Source organism: Chionomys nivalis, chromosome 6, assembly GCF_950005125.1.
Source record: "Chionomys nivalis chromosome 6, mChiNiv1.1, whole genome shotgun sequence".
In the NCBI taxonomy this organism is placed as follows: Eukaryota; Metazoa; Chordata; class Mammalia; order Rodentia; family Cricetidae; genus Chionomys; species Chionomys nivalis.
In genome coordinates this window covers 102723322-102745356 of record NC_080091.1, presented here as the reverse complement: position 1 = coordinate 102745356, position 22035 = coordinate 102723322, and the positions used below count along the sequence as shown (strand labels likewise).

At 40.5% G+C, this 22035-nt stretch overlaps 1 pseudogene; it reads left to right on the top strand.

Annotated features, from left to right (window-relative positions):
* The window catches only part of LOC130876403 (ATP-binding cassette sub-family G member 3-like), a 71954-nt pseudogene that overhangs the window by 4764 nt on the left and 45155 nt on the right, over positions 1–22035 (top strand).

Below are 22035 nucleotides of genomic sequence, written 5' to 3'. Positions count from 1 at the left end.
CCCTGTGCTCCCTTTTTACCTTTAATCTGAGCAACTGCCCATACAACTAGGATGTGCTTCTGCCCTCATTCCCTGCTTTTTTATACTATGTCATACATATTCTAAGACCCTGCATAAAGTTTTATAGATACAACCTTGGGCAAGTGTAGCAATAAAGGGGCCAAGTGACTCTTCCTGTTGAGATTTGTACAGGATCAGGGAAAGTATAGGCAAGTTGTGAGCTTCACAGCTGAAGGTTGTAATATCTAACTAGCTTTCTACTGACATATTTAAAAAGAATATTTTATAGTATTTCATCCCTGAATGCTTAATTTTTTAATCCATGAAATATATGGATGTTTGCTTATCTTAACAATTCCATTTTTGACTATCAAAATGAAATAAATCCTGATATCCCCAGCCCTGTCAGGTTGTAACCATTCACATTCCCCAAGTGTTCTTTGTTATTGTTCTTTGTTATTACATTGTTTATAGAACCTGATTAGGTACTGTATTTATTATATGCTTAGAGTTTATAATATCATGGTTCCTTCCCTCTACTTATCCCTTCCAAATCATCCTGCCTCTCACAATGACATCAACTCATTGAAAAATTGTATAGAGATGTTTGCTGAGCAGACATTTGTATATATGGATGAAAATAAACTCCCCAGAATAGGATTCTCATGGATTAACTCCTGTGGTATTTCCTCCTTAGAAGCAGTGAGGTATAGGGAGGTGCTGGATGCTGATTCCCACAATCCTTCTCCAAAGACATTTATGAGATGTTCATCTAGTTGAGAATAATAAGAGAAAAATTGCAGTTTACCACACTTTCTTTTTCCCTTAGTGATGGAGTTTTGTGTGCTTTCCTCTGTTTATTTACATGGTTTTGTATTTATAATAAGGTAGTTTTTTGCTTAATTTTTACCAATAATTAGTCATTGCTCTCAGTTGCTTACTTGTTTTTATAGAGGACAACAGAAAAAGACATTTATTAACTTCTCAAAAGTCATGCAGTGTGATAGATTTCAAGATTTGTAATATTATTTATTTATTTATTAAAGATTTCTGCCGCCTCTCATTTCCCTCCCCCTCCCCCAATCAAGTCCCCATCCCTCATCAGCCCTAAGAGCAATCAGGGTTCCCTGCCCTGTGGGAAGTCCAAGGACAACCCACCTCCATCCAGGTCTAGTAAGGCGAGCATCCAAACTACCTAGGCTCCCACAAAGCCAGTAAGTGCAGTAGAATCAAAAACCCATTTCCATTGTTCTTGAGTTCTCAGTAGTCCTCATTGTCCACTATGTTCAGCTAGTCCGGTTTTATCCCATGCTTATTCAGACCCAGGCCAGCTGGCCTTGGTGAGTTCCCGATAGAAAATCCCCATTGTCTCAGTGTGTGGGTGCACCCCTTGTGGTCCTGAGTTCCTTGCTCGTGCTCTCTCTCCTTCTGCTCCTGATTTTGACCTTGAGATTTCAGTCCTGTGCTCCAATGTGGGTCTCTGTCTTTGTCTCCTTTCATCGCCTGATGAAGGTAAATATTCTGGAGGATGCCTATATGTTTTTCTTAGGGTTCACCTTCTTATTTAGCTTCTCTAGGATCACAAATTATAGGCTCAATGTCCTTTATTTATGGCTAGAAACCAAATATGAGTGAGTACATCCCATGTTCCTCTTTTTGGGTCTGGGATACCACACTCAGGATAGTGTTTTCTATTTCCATCCATTTGCATGCAAAATTCACAATGTCGTTGTTTTTTACCGCTGAGTAGTACTCTAATATGTATATATTCCACACTTTCTTCATCCATTCTTCCATTGAAGGGCATCTAGGTTGTTTCCAGGTTCTGGCTACTACAAACAATGCTGCTATGAACATAGTTGAACAGATACTTTTGTCATATGATAGGGCATCTCTTGGGTATATTCCCAAGAGTGGTATTACTGGATCTTGGGGTAGGTTGATCCCAAATTTCCTGAGAAATCGCCACACTGATTTCCAAAGTGGTCGCACAAGTTTGCGTTTCCACCAGCAATGAATGAGTGTGCCCCTTACTCCACAACCTCTCCAGCAAAGGCTATCATTGGTGTTTTTTATTTTAGCCATTCTGACAGGTGTAAGATGGTATCTTAAAGTTGTTTTAATTTGCATTTCCCTTATCACTAAGGAGGTTGAGCATGACCTTAAGTGTCTTTTGGCCATTTGAATTTCTTCTGTTGAGAATTCTCTGTTCAGTTCAGTGCCCCATTTTTTAATTGTGTTAATTAGCATTTTAAAGTCTAGTTTCTTGAGTTCTTTATATATTTTGGAGATCAGACCTTGGTCTGTTGCGGGGTTGGTGAAGATCTTCTCCCAGTCAGTGGGTTGCCTTTTTGTCTTAGTGACAGTGTCCTTTGCTTTACAGCAGCTTCTCAGTCTCAGGAGGTCCCATTTATTCAATGGTGCCCTTAATGTCTGTCCTGCTGGGGTTATACGTAGGAAGTGGTCTCCTGTGTTGGGCCCATGTGTTGTAGAGTACTTCCCACTTTCTCTTCTATCAGGTTCAGTGTGTTCGGAATGATATTGAGGTCTTTAATCCATTTGGACTTGAGTTTTGTGCATGGTGATAGATATGGATCTATTTTCATTCTTCTACAGATTGACATCCAGTTTTGCCAGCACCATTTGTTGAAGATGTTCCCTTTTTTCCATTGTATACTTTTAGCTCCTTTATCAAAGATCAGGTGTTCATAGGTTTGTGGGTTAAAGCCAGGGTCTTCTATTCGATTCCATTGGTCGACTTCTCTGTTTCTATGCCAATACCAAGCTGTTTTCAATACTGTAGCTCTGTAATAGAGTTTGAAGTCAGGGATGGTAATACCTCCAGACAATCCTTTATTGTATAAGATTGTTTTGGCTATCCTGGGTTTTTTGTTTTTCCATATAAAGTTGATTATTGTCTTTTCCAGATCTGTGAAGAATTTTGATGGGATTTTGATGGGGATTGGGTTGAATCTATAGATTGCTTTTGGTAGAATTGCCATTTTTACTATGTTGATCCTCCCAATCCAAGAGCAAGGGAGATCCTTCCATTTTCTGGTGTCTTCATCGATTTCTTTCTTCAAAGACTTAAAGTTCTTGTTGAATAGATCTTTCACTTCCTTGGTCAGAGTTACCCCAAGATATTTTATGCTATTTGTGGCTATCGTGAAAGGTGATGTTTCTCTGATTTCCCTCTCTGTTTCCTTACCCTTAGTGTATAGGACGGCAACTGATTTTTTGGAGTTGGTCTTGTATCCTGCCACATTACCAAAGGTGTTTATCAGCTGTAGGAGTTCTTTGGTAGAGTTTTGGGGGTTATGTATACTATCATATCATCTGCAAATAACGAAAGCTTAACTTCTTCCTTTCCAAAACGAATCTCCTTGATCCCCTTATGTTATCTTATCGCTATTGCCAGACCTTCAAGCACTATATTGAAGAGGTATGGAGAAAGTGAACATCCTTGTTGTGTTCCTGATTTTAGTGGGATGGCTTTGAGTTTTTCTCCGTTTAATTTAATGTTAGCTGTCGGCTTGCTGTAAATATCTTTTATTATATTTAGGTATGATCCTTTTATCCCTAATCTCTCCAAAACCTTCATCATAAAGGGGTGTTGAATTTTGTCGAATGCCTTTTCAGCATCTAATGAAATGATCATATGGTTTTTTTTTCAGTTTATTTATATGGTGGATTACATTGATAGATTTGAATATGTTGAACTAGCCCTGCATGCCTGGGATGAAGCCTACTTGATCATAATGGATAATTTTCTGATGTGTTCTTGGATTCGGTTTGCCAGTATTTTATCAAGAATTTTTGCATTGATGTTCATGAGTGAGATATGCCTGTAATTCTCTTTCTTGTGTGGGTCTTTGTGTGGTTTTAATATCAGGGTAACTGTAGCTTCATAAAAGGAATTTGGCAATGACTCTTCTGTTTCTATATTGTGAAATACATTAAGAAGTATAGGTATTAGCTCTTCTTGGAAGTTCTGGTATAATTCTGCATTGAAACCATCTGGTCCTGGGGTTTTTTTGGAAGGGAGATTTTTGATAACCGTTTCTAATTCTTCACGACTAACAGGTCTATTTAGATCATTCACCTGGTCTTGGTTTAGCTTTGGTATATGGTACTTATCCAAAAAAATGTCCATTTCTTTTACATTTTCCAGTTTTGTGGCATAAAGCGTTTTGTAATAAGATCTACTGATTCTCTGAATTTCCTCTGTGTCTGTGGTTATGCCTCCCTTTTTATTTCTGATCTTATTTATTTGCATGTTCTCTCTTTGTCATTTAAATAGTTTGGATAGGGGTTTGTCGATCTTTTTTATTTTCTCCAAGAACCAACTTTTTGTTTCATTGATTCTTTGGCCTGTTTTCTGTGTTTCTATTTTGTTGATTTCCGCCCTCAGTTTGATTATTTCCAGTCTTCTACTCCTCCTGGGTGCATCTGCTTTTTTTTCTAGAGCGTTCAGGTGTGCTGTTAAGTCCCCAATGTATGTTTTCTTTAAGTGGGCACTTAGTGCTATGAACTTTCCTCTGAGCACTGCTTTCATTGTGTCCCATAGGTTTGAGTATGTTGTCTCTTTATTTTCATTAAATTCAAGGAAGACTTTAATTTCTTTCTTAATTTCTTCCTTGACCCAGGTGTGGTTCAGTAGTAGACTGTTCAGTTTCCATGAGTTTGTCGGCTTCCTGGGGGTAGCATTGTTGTTGCCTTCTAACTTTAATCCGTGGTGATCTGATAAGACACAGGTAGACATTGATATTTTTTTGCATCTGTGGAGGTTTCCTTTGTTTCCGAGTATGTGGTCAATTTTTGAGAAGGTTCCATGAGCTGCAGAGAAGAAGGTATATTCTTTCCTATTTGGGTGGAGTGTTCTATAGATGTTGGTTAAGTCCATTTGCTTCATTACCTCCAACAATTCTCTTAATTCTCTATTATGTTTCTGTCTGTTTAAATTTTTTCTTATCCTGGAATGTCTTGTTTTCTCCATTGATAGTGAACGATAGCTTGGCTGGGTATAATAGTTTGGGTTTGCATCCATGGTCTCTTAGTTTCTGCAGTACCTCTATCCAGGACCTTCTGGCTTTCATGGTTTCCATAGAGAAGTCAGGTATAAGTCTGATCGGTTTACCTTTATAAGTTACTTGCCCTTTTTCCTTTGCATCTCTTAATATTCTTTCTTTAATCTGTATATTTTGTCTTTTGATTATAAATGGCGAGGGGATGTTTTGTTTTGATCCAGTCTGTTTGGTGTTCTGTATGCTTCTTGAATATTCAAAGGAATATCTTTCTTTATGTTGGGAAAGTTTTCTTCCATAATTTTGTTAAAAATATTTTCTGGGCCTTCAAGCTGTGACTCTTCTTCTTCTATCCCTATTATTCTTAGGTTTGGTCTTTTTATTGTGTCCCATATTTCCTGAATGTTTTGTGATGAGAATTTGTTGGCTTTGCTGTTGTCTTTGATCAGTGCGTTTATTTTCTCTATGTTGTCTTCAGAATCTGAGATTCTTTCTTCTATCTCTTGTATTCTATTGATTATGCTTGTTTCTGTAGTCTCTGCTCGTTGACCTAGATTTTCCATATCCAGCTGGTCCACAGTTTGTGTTTTCTTCCTTGCTTCGATTTCAGTTTTCAATTCTTGAACTGTTTCTATAACCTGTTTGATCGTTTTTTCTTGGTTTCCCAGGGTATCATTTACATATTTACTCATTTCATCAAACTTTTTGTTATACTTCTCATCCACTTCTATAAGGGCGTTTTTTTACATGTTGTTTAAGGGACTCTATTGCTTTCATAAAGTCAATTTTTTCCACTTCTTCTGTGTTAGGATGTTCAAGTCCTTCTGTTGTAAGATCATTGGATTCTGGTGTTTTCATGATGTTTTTCAGATTGTTGGGTGAATTGTTGCCTTGGCGCCTGCCCATCTCCTCCTATCAATGCTATCTAATGGGTCTTTTAAGTCAGGAACAGGTTTCCATGCTGGCCAAGAGCCCCGCTTACAAAGTGTCCTCGCTTCATTTCCTGGCTCCTGCTGTGGGCCAAGATCTCTCTCACCACTCAGAAGGATCTTCAGGACCAGGACCAGGCTCCCCGTTCACCAGGGACCTCGCCAACAAAAGGCCTACCCCTCTGTAGGCCAGCCACCAGAACAGAGAAACTCCCACTGCCCTCTGCCCCGAGCTCCTGACCCAGTGCCCAAACAGGCTATACTGGGTGATCCTGTGGCCCCGCGGAAGGGAGGGGGAGTGAAGGAGGCCCCCGGGCTCAAGCTGGGATGTGCCAGGAAGAGAGAGTTCGCAGCAGAGGAGGAGCAGCCCCAGCAGAGGGTATCAGCCCTCGCAGGCTAATGGAGGGGGGGAAGGGGGTGGGAGAATGCCCCCGCTCCATTTCCTGTGTCCTGCCGCAGGCCTAGACACTCTCCCCACTCAGGAGGGTCTTCAGGGACAGGACCAGGCTCCCCGTTTGCCCATGGACCTCACCAATAAAAGGCCTCCCACTCTGCAGGTTAGGCCCCCCAAAAAGCTACTTGATTTAATTGTAGTGGGGTGATCTGCTCTCAGTGTGGGCTTCCCTGTTTCATGCCTGGACTATCCCACATTGGCTGCCTCTGTCCGCCACGTCTGCACGGGCCGGGGTCCGGGTCCCTGTAATATTATTTCTTAATGATAGCTTTCAGGAAAAGGTGTATGTAATGTGAACACATGTACGTGTGTGCATGTGTGTGTGTTTGTGTGTGTGTGTCTGTGTTTGTGGGCACCCAAATGCCATAGCACACACAGGGAGGTCATAGGACACCTTTGTCACAGGTCTGTTCTCTCCTCCCACCTTGTTTGTAAGTCAGGATCTGTCTTGTATGCTGATGCCCTACAGGCATTTCTGATGCTCCTGGTGCATCTCCCATTACAGATGCCTGTCACTGCATGTAGCTTTATATGTGAGTTCCAGGGACTGAACGCAGGCTTCAGGTGTGTGGCAAGTGCATTTCCATGCCAAGACTTCTCTTCAGCCTTTCATAAGATTTTGTTCTAAGAAACGTAGAGGCAATATGTGGTTACTGTAAAAGATTAACTGTTATATGGGCAGCACAATAGTATACTTGCTAATGTCAGCCTCCTGTAATCCCAGTGTTTAGAATAGCATACTATCAGAGAGCCTTAGGCACCATCCTCCACAACCCCACAGGGTCCAGGAAAGATTCCCTATGGCAGGTGAAAACTGACTGGGGAAATGATCTGATGGGTAGTACAAACTGATGGACTCAAATGTGTTCCCCCTGTATATTTCTTTATTCCTTGGGGAAGGTAGGGAAGAAAAAGAGGAAGAGGAAGAGGAAGAGGAAGAGGAAGAGGAAGAAGAAGAAGAAGAAGAAGAAGAAGAAGAAGAAGAAGAAGAAGAAGAAGAAAAGAAGAAGAAGAAGAAGAGCCATTTGATACAAAGCTTTCAATTTTTATAGGCATACAAACAAGTTAGCAATTTCATAGGTGGCAACAATAGTATCAAGCATGGATTTTCACAGAGTCACAAAAAATTGGTGAATCTGACAAAGAGGCACCTTATGTCTTAGAGGGGACATGCCTCTGAAGCTCCCTGGCAAATATTGGGAGGCTATCAATTAAGAATGGGACTTTGAAATCACTACAGAATTCTAAGAAGTTTTTGTGCACCAACTACATTTTTTCTTATGCCTGCATGCCAGAAGAGGGCACAAGATCTCTTTGTAGATGGTTGTGAGCCACCATGTGGTTTCTGGGAATTGAACTCAGGGCTTCTGGAAGTACAATCAGTGCTCTTAACCTCTGAGACATCTCTCCAAACCCCTATATTTCTTAATTATAACTAGAAGTTAATGATTAATTGCAGAAAAGTGCAACAGTGGTTGTGTTCTCTGGGTATTTTTGCTTTCTTCCCTGGTGGCTGGGAGCACAGCCTTGGTAGCTATAGTAACTCATGGACTTGATTAAAATTAGTGTCTAGCTAGTTGAGCTAAAAGGGGTACTTTGGAGGTTTTGCTTTTGACTCCAGCAGGGTACTTGCCAGTTTCCAAGTGAGGATTGATTTCTCTGAGGTTGATTTATGCACTCAAGTCTTTTTCCTTTATCTCTAGGGGTAAAGGTAAAAACAGTTGTTTTCTTGGGCTATGATCTTATATTAATTGAAACCAAGGTGAATGGTAAATACAGAATATTAATAACTTGTTAGGTTAGAAGAAAGGACCAGTAATTTACAACTTCCTGAGTCTACTGTTAGAGCAGATATATCTCTTCCTGTTTTGGGCTCCTTTCTTTTCAGTGAGTGCTGTCAATAAAGAAACTTGTGGGGCCTTAGCTTTATGTAGATTTTGGCTATGAGAACAAAGGTTTGACTCAGTGAATGCTTTTACATCAGGCTTCATGGTGTGGGGGGTGGTATCCTGTTGCCCTATAGGAAGAGTCAGGTTTACAGTGTTGGGAGAAGTGTTATGATCCCACAAGGTTTCTACAGAATTACAGTGACTTGTCCAAAAGACAGGAGTTCCCAAAGCTCTGCAAAATGGGTTCTTCACAATATTATATTTTTTGTGAATTTGTATAGAGGTCTGTCAGCTGTATTTTGCTGTATAATACTTGTGGGGTCACCACGCATACTCTCTAAAGCTGTTTCTCAGTGCAGCATTTTAGTAGCTCCTTACTACTGAATACTTATTTACTCTTCATCCATAAATATAAGGACATCTGCTTACCTATTGTAGCACAAGTGATAAAAACCTAGAGACAGAAATTAGGGTTCAACCTGAAGGTCAGAAAAGCAAAACAGCCAGGAGTTGGCTCTTTCCTCTACCTCAGTCTGAAATGACGAGCCTGCCTCCAGGAATCTCAGAATGAGACTGTGTGTGAGGGCTGTCTCCTCCCATCTCATATAGTTCTCTCTAGGGCTGGGATTAAAGTTGTGCACTACTACTGTCCAGTTTCTGTGGCAAACTCGTGTGGCTGCTGGGATTAAAGGTGTGTGTGACCACTGCCTGTTCTGTAAGGCTGGTCAGTGAGGCTCATTTACTCTCTGATCTTCAGGCAATCTTTATTTATTAAATATAAAGAAAACATTACTCTAACCTATAAACTCTATTTGTAACTATGAAAATTAATGATTTCTTTATATCCTCAGCTTTGTCCTAACTACACTTATCCACATTCCTCAACCATCCTTTGTTGTATGTTGTGGGTGGAGCCTCATCATGGTTTTGGTTATAATGTTTGGAAAGAATTATTCCCTAGTTTTGTGTCCCTATAATCCTTGCTATTCCCTCTCACCTTACACATGACAGTGGCTGGCACAAAGACTGTGCCAGTTTTACCTGTAGACTATACGACCTCTTTAAATTGTCTAGAAGGATGACTCCTTAATTCTGTAATGCTGTACAGTTGAATAATGTCAATTTATGAAGTCTTAAGAGAGTTGAAAAGACCCTAATATGGAAATGTGAAAGTTTTGAAAAAAAGCAGTGAGTATATCTGTATCTCTGTGTGTCTGTCTATAAATGTATGTGTGTATATCTCTGTGTCTGTGTGTGTCTATGCATTTGTATGTGTGTGTGTATCTGTGTGTGTGTGTCTATGCATGGGTATGTGTGTCTGTGAATGTGTGTTGGAAGGGTGTTAAATGTGTATTAAATTTCTAGAGATACTTCATCTTCTCCTGTCCTGTCCTCCTGATTGCTCAGACAGAGAATTCACCATGCCAGGTTTGAGTGTGATAACTCATTACCTAGAATATGTGACTTGATAAAGAACAAACAGTAACTGTCATTAGCACAGGTTTTATGTCAAGTCTGTTCTGAGCCTCTTTCTTTTCACTTGGAAAAGAGATACCTTCTTCTCCCAGGTGCACATATTTTTGTTCCTCATCATATTGATATAACAAAACTTTTTATTGCTTGAACAGGCTCTTTCACCAAATGACAATGACTGTTGGTGTTCTTGTTGATAATGGTGGTCATTGTTGCTTTAGCCTAGATCTAAAGAGCTCAGGAAAAGGACCAGTATAGCAATGGAGCTGGTCACCGAGCATCCCATTTTGTTCTTGGATGATCCCACCACTGACTTAGACTTGAGCACTACTACTGATGTCATCTCGGTCCTGAGAAGGTAAGTGCTGAAGGAACATTAAGTTTTATTAAATTAATGTGGAACAGATGCTTAAAAGAAATCCCACATCAGCTCAGAATTGAGAAATAGATGGTTATTTATTTAGGGGAAAACTCACAAATTAGAATTCTCTGCTTGAAAGCAGAACAGAGATCGAATCCAGGAATCCAGCAATCTGAAAGAGCAGCCAGGGAAGAAAGAAAAGGAGGGAAGATTCAGGCTCTGCATCAGCATTTATAGTATAAGAGGCCAGGCCCCAGTAGGTGGGTAACCACAAGCTGTAAGATTTCCTACAGTATCTTAATAGCTGATTTCGTGTGTGTATTTTTGGTGTAGGAGATTCAGAGATAAGCTGCAAAATTTCTTCCTTGTTTATTGGAAGGAAACTTGAAGTAACAAGGAATACACATGAAGAACAATGAGACAGGAGCATAGGGAAGATGGTGGTACAGGTGGAGACTGCTTTAAATAGCCTGTCCCCATAGCACTCAAGCATTGGTCAAGAGAGCGGGAAATGGGTGCGTGAGATCATAACAAAGTGTTGTATGGAGGGAAAACTTATTTGTTCCAAGGCAGAGCATGTTTGGTGTGTCTGGAACATTAGAGAGACAGGGTGGACCAGAACCTGGTGGTCCGAGGAGAAGGAAGATTACTAGTGCACAGCTAAAGACACCGCAGGATGGGTGACTTGATAGAAGTTACTTTCTTACAGTTCTGGATCCCTGATGCAAGATATTAAGGTATCTATAGGCTGTGTCTGCTGAGGCCTGGGTCACTGGATTGTGCATGATGTCTCCTCTCTATGTGTCTGTGCCCTGATCTTAAAGGGACACCTTTACACTAGGGCACACTCGTATTCTCATTTAAATTTAATTACCTTTTTAAAGACTCTATCTCCAATTACAGTCACATTCTAAGTTCTTAGATATGAAGTATTCCACAAACGAGTCCTTGGAAGCACACCAATTCAGCTTTCCACCTTTACAACTGAACGGAGGGGATTGATTGGTTTGCCTAGACACTCTGGGCCACTGTGAAGTCTAAGGTTTTCCATGGTAGGGCATGTGGGAAGCTTCTGAGTTTAGAGCAGAGCAATGCATCATTGAGGAGGTTATACATCTGTACTATGAGGACGTAAAATGTCAGCAGGAGGCTGAGATCTTGTGGTTCCCTTGCTAAGATTGGTGGATCCTAGGTAGCTTAGAATACAGAATAAAGAGCATTATCTCTTGTGCTAGCCTTGGATGTGATGTGAGGAATGGTTGCTAAGGTTTGGGTCCTAAACCTGGGGAAGTATGAGTAAAAGAAATGACATTTTCTTCTCTCACGGAATAAGTCTGTGGTTGCAATATTTAAAGAAAGTCTGTAAGTGTTTGGTTTTATACATTTTAGAAATTAGTAGAATTTCAAACTGACTGAATAACCCTAAGAACCATTCAAGGACTATCCCATTCACATAACCTAGGCTACTGACTGTTGAACTTTACTGTGCTCTTTCTCTTTCCTTCCTTCCCCTTGTTCTTTGCTTTGTTCTGACATCATGGTTTCTTCACACCCCGTCCTATCCCTCTAATATCCAAAATCATTTTACCATTGTGCCTTCCCAGTGATGAAGTAAACAACTGGCACCTTGCCACCTTCTATCTTCAGATACCTCATGTGTCAGCCTCTTCCCTGTCTGTCCTCTCCTGGATACTCTAAGATCAGCTTCTTGCTCATGTTCCCATATGGAAAGCTTCTCTCTGTCCCTGTGTCTTATGCCATTGCTAGTCTTAGTGCATTTTATGGAGTCATCCCAATTGTGGTTATTCCAGAGTTCTGGGAGCAGACTCAGGCCCTGATATGTTGTGCTCTCCTTGGTCTCAACATCCCACAAAGAGTACCTTGTGGTAGAATATTTTAATTTTTTTTCATTTTATCTATCTATATCTATCTATCTCTATCTATCTATCTATCATCTATCTAGTGTGTGTTTATGTGTGTGTGTGTGGGGTGTGTGTAGCATGTTTTTAGAGGACATCAGAAAACTCAAGGGACTTGGTTTTAACCTTTCACCCTCTGAGTTCTGGGGATGGAAATCAAGTCTTGAGACTTGGAATCAAGTGTCATATTGCTTGCCTTGCTTGAATCTTGAACATCTAAACATGCTTGTGGTTCCTGGTTATATAATATGAAATTTTTAGCTTTTTCTTTTGTGATTTATGAATAGTCTGTCTGGAAAACAATTGGCTATTAGGCCTTTATTGTGCTCTTATTTCCTGTCTACCAATGTTGTCCTGCTGGAATTCAAGGTGAGCACTACCACGCCTTGATCGCTCACTCTCTTTTTCTTTCCCTCCCTTCTTCTCTCCCTATCCTCCTCCCTTCCTTGCTTCCTTTCTTCCTACCTTCCTTCCTTAATCTGTTCTTCCCTTCCTTCCTCCCTTACTCCCTTTTTTTGTTCTTTCTGTATGTGTTAATGAAATATAGTCTCATGTAACCGAGGAGGGCCTTGAACTCTTGATCCTCCCAAGTTCTGGGATATTACAGTTTTACCCAGCTTCAAAACAAAACATAATTCTTTATTGATTCTTTGGGATTTCACATCATGCATCCCAATACCGTGCAACTCCCAGTCAGTCCCTGCATATCCACACTTCACTCTCAGCACCCCTTACATGTCTTACAGAAGGTCACAGATGGGGTACATGTTGGGTTAAGCAAACTCAAAGCCCTGGACATGTGCCTGGGTGGTAGCTGAGCTGGTCAGTCCAGGACAGATATGCCACCATTCCCAGATTTTATAAACATATTTTCAAGGAAGTTTTAAGTACTGTTTAGGATTATTGCTTCTCTTAACGTAAGATATGACTTTCTGAAATGGTAGTTCAGTTCATTTTTTCCTATTATGGAATTAAACCAACAATCTAATCCCAGCTTTGTCCCTCACTAACTAACCTCTTGGATTGTTGCTTGATCTTTTAAGACTTATGTTGAAGAATCTAAAGAATTTATTAATGTAAAATAGGGATAAAACTCACTAATACAAAACAAATTAGATCGAGTTGCTGTCCCCTGCCATTCTGCCAAAGGGGATTGTAAACCAGTTGCTGCTTGCTCTGATAGAGGGCAGGGGTGGGGGGAGAGGGAGAGAGAGACAGCAGTTCTTAAAAGATCATTTATGCAGATAGGACCGTACCCTAGGCCATGCTTCCCCAAAAGTCATTGGCTAAATGGATTTAAATCATACAAGACCTTATCAACACAAAAGAGGAAACTGTACTAGAATTGCCTCATGGTGATATTGTGGACGTTGAAATGAGGTTATTGCTGAAGTGTTTAGTGGGAGAGAAAGTGGTTAGGAATATGAGTGACATCATCAGAGCAGTGAAAACCAGTTCCTGAAGAGACAGAAAGTGTGAACGATTGACGGGAATTGTGCTTACAGTCACAGCTGTAATGTTTGCTCTGTCATTGCTTCTCAAGCTTGGGTGAACCTGTCAATCACCTGGGCTGCCTGCTCATGATATGGATTCCCTGCACTGACTCCCAGATATTCCGATTTGGTGTCTAGAAGACTGTGCAGGGATCAACATTTCCAGTAACACTCGAGTGAACCTTGAACTTCTGATGTTCCACACTTCAAGGAGTACTAATCATTTAAATAAAAGCTTGGAGCTTGGTTTCTCTATCAGGTGCATAACACAAGTGAGACGAGTTGCTTTTAAGAAGAATTCAAGCTGAAATGGGAACAGAGAGTACAAATATTTTGTCAAGAATCTCAAGGTTCCCGTTCAGTGACTTATGACTTTTCCTCTCTTTGAACTTAGGATGTCTATGAGGGGACGGACAATCATCTTCTCCATTTATCGGCCCCAGTACTCCATCTTCAGACTGTTTGACAGTCTCACCTTAGTGGCCTCAGGAAAAGTCATGTTTCACGGGCCTGCACAGGAGGCTTTGGAGTATTTCAAATCTGTAGGTATGGCTGGCTTTTGCTGTGAGATCTCTGATGGAGGAGTTACTTTCATTTAATAAAGAAACTGCCTTGGCCCATTTATAGGCCAGCCCTTAGGTGGGTGGAGTAAACAGACAGAATGTTGGGAGAAAGAAGCCGAGTAAGGAGTCGCCATGATTCTCCCACTCCAGACAGACGCAGGTTAAGATCTTTCCTGGTAAGCCAGCTCGTGGGGCTACACAGAATATTAGAAATGGGTTAGATCAATATGTAAGAGCTAGCCAATAAGAGACTGGAACTAATGGGCCAGGCAGTGATTAAAAGAATACAGTTTCCATGTAATTATTTCGGGGCATAAGCTAGCCATGTGGGCGGCTGGGTGCCGGGGACACAGCCCTGCCGCTCCTACTACAACAGATCTCCTTCATTCATGGGATCTGGGCAGAGAACATGGGTTCTCAGGAATGCTGCTTGGCCTTCATTCAGATTACTGTGTGTGGGTTTTTCCATTTTAAATACCTTTGGTTAATTTGGTAACAGTGTTCTGCTACTTGTGCAGCACAGGCTTGCTATGCAGGTCTCTTTCTTTCTCCTGTCCTGTATCATGCTTGTGTTTCAGGAATGTTACTGAGCCTCTTGTTCTGCTTCCTAGTCATGGTGACCCTCTTAATTAACATGCTGGCATCAGGCCCAGTTATCCATTACTTGAACAGCTTTGGAAAGGCCCAGCATCATTGTGTTCTTGCTCATGCAGCAGATGATGATTTTCAGGTTTCCCTTCACTGCTGTGAAGAGGTTTCTTAACTCTGCAGTAACTTTGCATTTCAGGTTTAGGCAATGATTGAGAGCTGTAGTGGCTCAAGTCTGGTTTCTGTGGACTCATGTTTATGTCTGCCTGTTTTTTTTTTTTTCAGTCTGGTTGGATGATTACATACTTTTAATGGGTCATGCCATCAAATTAATGTTAGAGAAATGTGGATATTGTTATGAATTATTGTCTTTGACTACAAATATAGGTTTAAATATTTGCTGCCCTTTAAAAATGTTTGAGCATTTGTGAGTCTATGGAGTTCAATAAAAATTTAGGCCAAATTCAAGTGATCCTTTCACTGGAAGAGTTCATATATCTATGTCTAGTCTCTGTCTATTCTATCCCCATGTCTAATCTACCTCTATGACCAGATCTTTGTCTAGTCTATATGTCTAGTCTACGTGTTTGTCTAGTTGTCTTGGTCTATGTCTAGGCTATGTCTACTCTGTCTGTGTAAGTGTATATGTATGTATAGCACCAATATAAGCATACACATGTATACAATGGTCTGTGAAACAGAGATTGCTGAAATACTATGAGTGTATATATAATAGGAAAGGATAAGCTAGTGGATTGGAGGGGTAAGAAGAGGAAGAAGTTCTTAGATTCTGCCCCCCAACTTTCCCACTCTCTGAAAGAGAGTCCTGACACTTGTATTCATGGTCCACCTTCTCTGTAGGTTACAATTACGTTTCCCACAACAACCCTGCAGACTTCTTCCTGAACATCATTAATGGACATCATTTCTCTGCTCTATTAGACACTGAGGAAGACGGCCATGAATGTACGTGAGTCTTCTAGAGTCACAGATTTTTAACTAATTGATTTAATTAAAATACATTATTGCCTCAGGGATCAGCTTCTAGGTAGGTCGGGGTTCAGAGGGAAGCCACGGGGCTGGTGAAGATAAGACCTTTTCTATCTAAGGGGTTAGGAAGAAAGACACTCACATTCTGTTGATCATATCCTTCTTTATTCATCAGTCTCTTCTGATGGACTGACTGGGATGGATCTGGCTGTGTGGTCACAGCTGTACAAAAGTGTGTTTATCAATTGTTACATAAAGTATTTCCTCATTCCAAGGTCCCCAAACTAATCTACATGTCTTTTTGAAGTGAGTATCACGTGCCTTCAGACTCTAGACTTTCATTAAGCATTGTGTGCAACACAGAAATAATCCAAGCGCCCCAGCTGTGCATGAGGTGTCCTGTGACCAAGGTTATGAGATGCCCACAAGGCCCCCTCAGTCAAACAATCATTATCCTTCACATGGACTCTTCAAGGTCAAAGTACTTCCAAGAAACATCTTTTATCCTAATCTCTGTCACATGTAGAAGGAGCTGTGGGCTGGCCTGGGAGCTGCGGGCTGCATTCCTTCTACCCGGCTCCCAGCTGCCAGCTAGCTTATGCCCCGAAATAACAACACACAAACTGTATTCTTTTAAACACTGCCTGGCCCATTATATCTAGCCTTTTCTTGGCTAATTCTCATGTATTAATTTAGCCCATTTCTAATAACCTCTGTAGCACCCCAAAGTGCGCTTACCGGGAAGATTCTAGCCTATGTCCATCCTGAGTCGGAGCTTCATAGCATCTGCTCCAGAGAGGAGAGCTATCGAGTCTGAACTCACTTCCTCTTCCTCCCAGCATTCTGTTCTGTTTACTCCACCCACCTATGTTCTAACCTATGAGGGCCAAGCAGTTTCTTTATTTTTTAACCAATGACCTTCCTCCATCATTTCCCCTTTTTCTGTTTGAACAAAAAAAGGAAGGCTTTAACTTTAATATAGCAAAATTACATATAACAAAACAATTATCAAGTAAAAATTACAATATTTACATCTTTTTTTATCTTTATCATAACTAAGGAAAACAGCTATAACTATCTATCTATTCTTCAACTCCATCAAAGACTCCAGAAGGATATATTATTACCTAAGTAAATGAGATGTAAGCAACTTACAAAACTCTAGAAATCACAGAGACATCTCGCTGCCTGGACAGTCACCCAAAGTTCCTCTGTACTGTTGGGGAATCCATCTTTGGCCTACAGGCCCATAGTTTCCAGCAGACATTTCCATGAAGCAGGAAATTTCGAAGGCAGTTCAGTCACTATCTGCTGTGTCCTGCAGAATGTCTCGCAGACTCCTTTATGAATCAGGAACCCCGAAAGATCATCTCACCTTTAGGCAAGTTCAGCAGTCCTCTCTCTGCGGGTTCTTTGTGTCCAATTTATGCAACAGTCCAGGCAAGAGCAGTTTCTTGCCCAAATGGCAAGAAGGAGTCTCTTCGATGCCCATCGTCCTCTTGAAGTAGATTGGTGCTGCCAGGAGCAGACATGTCTCATTGCCATAAAAAAACCTAAATTACTAAAACATTAAATAGCATATTCCATAGTCTTTGAAAGATATAAAGAATGTCTATCTAAAATATATCTATGTACATCTAGAAAATCTAACATGACTACAAACTTGACTATTATAGATAACTATTCATTAACAACTTATATACATAACATTTTTACATGAGCTACACAATCACAATACCTTAATCAATATCAGAAATACATATACATATAACAAAATTGACCTTAAATTTAAATCACTAAAGCAAAATCCATATCAATGCAAATTATTCATACCTATATCATATCCCCCTTTAAATGTAAAAGAACATTTATAAACAATATTTGGTAACATGGGTGCAATTTTTTCTCTTCAAACTGCTTCCTGCTGAATGGGGGCACTGTTAATCAAGTCTTTCATGGTATAACCTGTCTGCTAGGTTCCTCTCAGTCTGCAGTTGAGTGAAGTAATTTTTTGAGGGTGTTCACAGCAACCTTTCAGGAGGGCGTGGTTCATCATACCATATTGGGATAGAAGCAATACACAGGATCTCATTGTCTGTGAAAACAAAAGAAGAATCTCTTTTCCAAAGTATCATATCCTTAGATCCAAATTTTAAAGTCAAGGTATTTTTAAAATATCTATGTTGGATTAGTTCAGCAGCATTTATAAACAAATATCTTTTAGCAGCTGTTGCTCCTTCCTCAGCATTCAAGCAATTCAAACAGAGCATAATAGCATATAGTATCAAGATTCTCATAGTATTTTCCATCTTTGTGCAGTTTATTTTAACCTCTATTTTGTTTATTTTTACTTTTATTTTATATTCTCTGTATATCGTTGTCCTGGTATAACTCTGTAGACCAGGCTTTCCTTGAACTCACAGAGATCCATCTGTCTCTGCCTCCCAGGCCTTGGGATTAAAGGCATGTGCTACCATACCTTGAAGTCACAGAGGTCAATCTCCCTCTGTCTCCTAAGTGTTGGGATTAAAGATGTGTACTACCACACCCAACTACTTTCTTCCTTCCTTTTTTTTTTACTCTTAAGAACTTTAACTTTTAGCCTGCATATATTTAACATACTGTAAATCATTTAAACGTTTTCTTCAACTTTGAATCTTTCTTTTACTGAATATCTCTCTTTTTGTGATCACACGAGCCTTTAAATTACTGAGCAATATGGGTAGGTTTAAAGCTGTGGCTTTGATGGCTGGATCCAGCCCATTCCTTAGCTTTCCAGTCTCATGGCTGAGGTACTGGCTGTAGCCATGTTTATCACCACAACTCTGTTGCGTTTCAAGGTCCTTGCCAGCAAACAAGCTGCAACACTCAAATGTTCTCTCTGTAGCTGACCTCCTGCCTCAAAGAGTCAGTGTTTGCCCTGGAAGGATGGCCCACAAAGCAGGCATTTTTAAATGGCGCAGCTTTTTTCCTGCTACAGCTGAAAACCGAAAAGCATGCATTCAGCTTTCATCAACACCATTTAAGTGTTTCGTGGCAGGACCTCTTAAGAGAGCTGCAGGGTTTTGCGGCTAAAGCTGAGTCAGGAAGCCTCTCTTAGATGAGAGTGCTTACTTGCCTCTGGCAAGCAGAGCAGAACTGAGAAATTGCTGCTAACAAGAAGTCATGCTGTACTCTATTCTTTCCCAAGCTTTCTCAGGCTTTCTGTAGATTCAGTGTCCCATGTCTGGGCGCCAGTCACATACATTGATTTTTCTAATTTCTTATGCATACAGGTGACATGTTTTTCATCTCCCTTACAGGATTAAAAGTAAAGTCATCCCAATATCCCATTTATATTTATGTCTAAGTAACGTATTGCAGATCAACAGAGCCTAAGCAGGGAGCAATCATCTCTTCACAGACAACTCCCTCACTGGTTGACATGGCATATACTGTGCCTACACAGAATCAGTAATTCTACTGTATATCTGTAAAGTCAGTCTCACAAGGAATGCTAAAGGAATCCCAAAAGGAAGCTTTGTACATAAAGACAATCAGTCAGCCGTACTTAGATACTCAGGGTGTATATTCACCTATTACTAGTTTCTTGTTTAGGAGAATTTAGGGCAGGGATGGCTACATGGACACCAAGACCTGTGTCTGTATCTGATAAGTAAAAATAATAAGAAAGAGGCAGCTCCACCAATGCAAGAAATCCAATTAGGTCAAATCAAACCAAATCAAAATGCCCATTGTTTTTATTTATTAAGAATCATGCTCTCGGGTGGTCGAGTGCATGCCAGGGAAACAGGACAACAGGAAGCCCATACATACACAAAAACCGTGTGTTCCTCCTCTGGGAGCACACTTAAATACCCCGTGGGAGTAGTCCTGACCATCCCCAGGGAGGGTTCAGGACCTGGCATGCTGGGATTTGGAGTCCAGACCAAAGCAACTCCCAGGCCAGGTTGGCTGGGATGGATGCCAGGGTGCTGGGGGGCTACGCTACCAACTAAACAGTATATGTTAAACATGAAGAGAATTAGGGCCAGTCTGGCTCCTAAAGAATTCAATTGTTCTTTAATGTTTAATTGGAGCTGTTATCTAAAGCTGTTTCTAAGGTGGAACTCAAAGATCTTGGATGAAAAGTATTTTTTATATATACTTTTATTTTATCAAAGTTCTATATATTATTACCAGTTAGAAAGTACAGCTTAGGGAGGAAATCATCTTCGTAATAATTCAAAGATAAAATTGCCCAGAAGAACATGATGTTTCCAAAGAGAAAAACATTGCCTTACAGGCAGTGGGGGATTTCCCCACACCCAATTCAACCATGCCAGATATCCAGGAAAGACATCAACAGCAAGACAGCAAGCAGGCAAAGGGAAAGCAGAAGCAAAAGACATCCAGGAATCTATGATCTCAGAAGTCCTTGCCTAACTGAGATGATTAAAGGATTTTCTCCTGGTGGGCCAACTTTTGGAACCTCAATTAACACCTGCTACTCCTCTGATACGGCCTCTGGCATCATGGCCTCTGGCACCCAACAACATGTCTCATTAGAAATAGGTCTTATGTAAATTCAGTGTCTAAAATTAACTAACAGGCTTTGCTGTCTCTTATTGCTGGGTTTTTTCAACTAAGTTTACAAAAGAACATTTATATGATATTGTCACAAGGGAAATTTCTGCTTAGAAGTAAATGTAACCATTGTTTGCCATGCTATTCTTGTTATTGTTTTAGAATGGTTTGCTTATGTAACGAGCCTGGCCTTCAATGTATGCTCTTTCTACCTCACCTCCCAAATGTAGATATTACAAAACTCTGTCACCATGCCTGATTTTGTTTATTTTAAAAACATGATACTTGGCAGTTTATACATTTGCATATACATTCATGTTGCAAGGAGGGACCTCTTGTTCTTCTGGGCCATCAGGCTAGCTTAGAAACAAAATAACCACACAGTAACTGTAATAATTAAATCACTGCTTGGCCCTTTAGCTCTAGTTTCTTATTGGCTAATTCTTACATCTTATATTACCCATTTCTATTAATATGTATATCACCAAGAGGCCGTGCCCTCCAGCAAAGTTTCAACACATCTACCTCTGCATCTACCTCTGGCCATTGATCCACGGCATCTCTCTGACTCTGCCTTCTTCCTCCCAGAATTCAGTTCCATCTTCCCTGCCTACCAAAGTTCTGCCCTATCAACAGGTCATGGCAGTTTATTCATTAACCAATGAAAGCAACACATAGACAGGCTAACCTCCCACACCACATTCACATAAGGCAGAAATCAGGGACCAGACAATTGTATTAAGTAGTATATATCCATAAGGGAAGGAGGAATTTGTTAATACTGAGGGATGGGAAAAAATCATTTGGCTTGCTGTGTCCATGGGGTAATGGGAGTACTCAGGTCAGTTATGGACATTTTTCTAATCTGAAAGGAATTACAGTGGAGTGATTTTATTATGCTCAAAGTTTGGTGGGCTGAAGATGTAGCTCAGCTAGAATGCTTGCCTAGCATGCTCAAAGCCGTGAGTTTAGTTCCAGCACATAACTGGGTGTGAAGGTGCATGTCTGCAATCAGCACTTGAGGCAGAGACAGGAGAACCTGGAGAAGTTAAAGATCACCCTTGGCTTCATAGCTGCTTTGAGGTCAGTCTAGGGTACATGATAGTGTCGCAAAGAAAAACTGATACATAATTTATGTGTTGTTCATGTGTACTGTCTCAGTAAAATCAGTTAAATTATTGTCTGTTTCTTACCTTTATCCATTTTTATCCCAAAGCTGATGAACATAAAGAGCTTTCTGAGAGACAGCACCAAGTCACAGAAGAATTAGCCAATATGTATGCCCAGTCCTCCATATACAGTGAAATGAGAACTGAACTGGATTCACTCTTGAGGGAACAGAATGCAGGGAGGAGTTCAGCCTTGAAGGAGATCACGTGGGTCACCCCTTTCTGGCATCAACTCTGGTGGATTATCTGTCGTTCATTTAAAAACTTCACAGACTTTCCAAGGATGACTATAATTAAGGTAATCTGATGAGTTATTTTAATTGTATTGTGAAAAACTCATGTGGGATCAATTTGTTTCTGAGTCAGTCTACTGCAGGGCCACACTCATCTTCTGCTCCCTAGAATGTGTCTGTCATCTCCACTCTGCCTGGCATAGAGAAATGTTTAGTAAAGCAAGTAAAAGATGTTTAACTTTTTACTTATGAAAAACTTTTTAAGTGGTTGTTTTTATTTAGAGTAACTGTAATAACTAACCAAAGCAGGTTTTTATTCAGGGAGTGCAAGGGGTTAAGCACACCTGGGAGCTGCTCAGACCTGTCTGCTTTGTTTCAGCAGCA